General features: G+C 40.8%; 1 pseudogene; it reads left to right on the top strand.

The window, feature by feature from the left end:
- The first annotated feature begins 1,749 nt into the window (after window positions 1–1,749).
- Window positions 1,750–2,757, top strand: LOC111140151 (annotated as a pseudogene).
- The last annotated feature ends 211 nt before the right edge of the window (window positions 2,758–2,968 follow it).

A 2,968-nucleotide genomic window follows, 5' to 3' on the forward strand; every position in this document is an offset into this window, starting at 1 on the left:
CTCAAGGTTCTGGGATGGAGCCTTGCATCAGTCTTTCTGCTCAGCTGGGAGCCTGCTTCCTCCTCCTCTCTCTCTATCTCTGCCTGCCTCTCTGCCTATTTGTGATCTCTGTCAAATAAATAAATAAAATATTTTTAAAAAGCTACTGTGAAATATAAATTATTATATTAAACATCTAGTTGAAATGAAAAAAGTTAAAAAGAAAAAAAAAGAGAAAAAAACACGAGAAAGAATAAAAAGAAAAAGAGAGTTGTATTTGAAAAATAAACAAGTCATGAGGCAATGCCTGGAGCTCAATATACTATTTTCCCATGGTGTGGGGGATTTTAAAGTCTTATGGTGTCCATAGGGCTGTTATTCTCTTTTTCTTCCAGCCTGTCTTCTGGGCGAGTGGCCTGTCATGCTGTTTCTCACGCAATCCTGCTTGGGCAGATTTGCCCTGCCCCCTGTAAGGGGATTGGTCTCCCAGGAAACTGATCTTTTGAGCTTTTGCTCTCTGGCAGCTTTCCATGCCCCTTCTGAGGGTCAGAACAAGAATGGTCACACCCAAACCTCTGTCCCAGAGCAGAGAAATCACAGTTTGCTCTCTTCACTAAATGCTCCAGGACAAAGAGCCTCTGTTTCTGTCTGCACCACTGAAAACCACAGCCTCCTATGGTACGTGCCCAAAGGGACTCTCTCAGAGATCATCTTAGGGATGCAGCATGTCCCTGCCTCTTGTGCCTCTAAAACTGTGAGCAACCGTGGGGTCCCACGTGCACACAGAGCTCCTGGATCAGGTCGGAGCACTGTTCTAGAGCACTTTCCCAGGTGCCACTGCTTTGTGAGTTTTTGCCTGGTTCCTGGCACAGGACACTTTTGCACTCTGGTGTTCTATCACTTTCCAGGAGCCAGCTTATGGAGCCTCCTCCCTCTTCTGTTTATTTTCCAGTATCTGCCCACTTATTCATGACTCTGTACATCCTACTTTGCAAAAAGTAGCCACTCTTTTGCTGGTAGAGATCCAGATATATATATCCTTCCATCTCAGGCTGATTTTGTAAGTGTTCAGAATGATTTGGTGGATATCTAGGTAAATTCAGGGAACTGGTTTAAACAGGTTCCCCTACTTCTCTGCCATCTTCCCTGTCCATTCAGACTCTGTATTTTAGCTCCTAGACCTGAAAATATAAATCTTCTTCTTTGGAAAAGCAATGCCTTCCTCACATAAATTATATTAAGAAAGATGATCTGATTTTGACATTTTTTTTTTTAAATTTAAACCCATAAGTCAACATATAGTACATTAGTTTTCAATAAATTTTGATTTGTTTTATATGTATAATTCTTGTATTGGGTAGCTACTTTTTTACATAGTTAATGATGTAACTCAGCTTCTAAGAACTTTAACTATGCATGATACAAGGCAAGGCATTAACATAATATAAATTACAAATTATGTGAATAATGACTTACTGTTCACTTGTGTTGGTGTCATGTGGTGCAAAGACACACTTATCATATTCTTGCAACTGATCAAAAATATTTATTATCCCAAATCAATCAATAATAAAGATGGCGGTACTTATTTTGAAAACTTTGAAAGTGAGAATAAGTTGAAAAATGTTGAAGTTAATTTTATGTTCAAGACAATTTTTTTTTTTTTTGCAAATGGCAGATGAAAGATTTGAAAAAGATTTTATCATTACCAGGTGTGTACTTATCAGTAATGATGTAACTGAAATAGAGCATTGCAAATGATGAAAACTGTCATCTATTTCTTCATTTGCAGTGTCAGTCCTGTTTGAAATCATGAAGATCTGGAACACCGCCTCAGATTTCATTCTCCTAGAAGTCTTTAACCACACAGGAGCCCACCTATTTCTCTTTGTAATAGTTCTGATAATCGCCTTCACCTCTCTAGTAGGCAATGCCCTCATGCTCTTCCTGATTCACTAGGATGTCCAGCTCCACATGCCCATGTACTTCCTCCTGAGCCAGCTCTCCCTCATGGATATGTTGCTGGTCTCCACCATTGTGCCCAAAATGGCAGCTGACTCCTTGAATGGCCAGAAGTCTATCTCCCCTGTTGGCTGTGGGTTGCAGATCTTCTTCTTCATCACATTGGGAGGGGCTGAGTGCTTCCTCTTAGCATCCATGTCCTATGACCGCTATGTGGCTGTTTGCCACCCACTGAGATACCCCATTCTTATAAGCTGGCAATTATGCCTGAGAATGACTGTGGGGTCTTGGTTACTGGGGGCAGCTGATGGGCTTATGCAAGTTGCTGTTGTCCTGAGCTTCCCATTTTGTGGTGCATATGAAATCAATAATTTCTTCCATGAGGCCCCTACTCTGGTACGTTTGGCTTATGCTGACACAGTTGTTTTTGAGCATGTGCTGTACACCTGCTGTGTATTAATGCTTCTGGTCCCATTTTCTCTCATCCTGATTTCCTGTAGTTTCATCTTAGCTGCAGTTCTCCAGATGCGTTCTAGAGAAGCCCACAAGAAGACCTTTGCCAGCTGCTCCTCACATCTCTCTGTGGTGGGAATCTTTTATAGAGCTGGCATTTTTACCTATATGCAACCCAAATCCTACAGGCCAGCTAACAGTGATAAAGTGGTTTCAGCCTTCTATATGCTCTTCACTTCTTTGTTGCACCCCCTTATCTACAGTAGGAGGAACAATGAAGTCAAGGGAGCCCTGAGAAAGTGTATGGGTCAGTGTGCTGCCTTAAGTCATGACCAAGATTACATCAATTTGTCCCCAATTTGAAGACTGCATAAAGTGACTGTGCAGGATTTCCTAGGGAAAAGTTATATATGTGTTATATCTATACCTGTTACTATTCTACATTGAATGCAGACAAGACCTCTGCAGTTTGGATCTATGCCTAGTTTGTCATCAACACATCCAATTGTGGATTGTTAAAAATGTTAATCACAAATCATTAAAATGGTTTTACACCACACCATAAAATAAGCAT

The sequence above is a fragment of the Enhydra lutris genome, unplaced genomic scaffold, assembly GCF_002288905.1.
Source record: "Enhydra lutris kenyoni isolate GAN:26980312 unplaced genomic scaffold, ASM228890v2 scaffoldscaffold197, whole genome shotgun sequence".
Taxonomy (NCBI): Eukaryota; Metazoa; Chordata; class Mammalia; order Carnivora; family Mustelidae; genus Enhydra; species Enhydra lutris.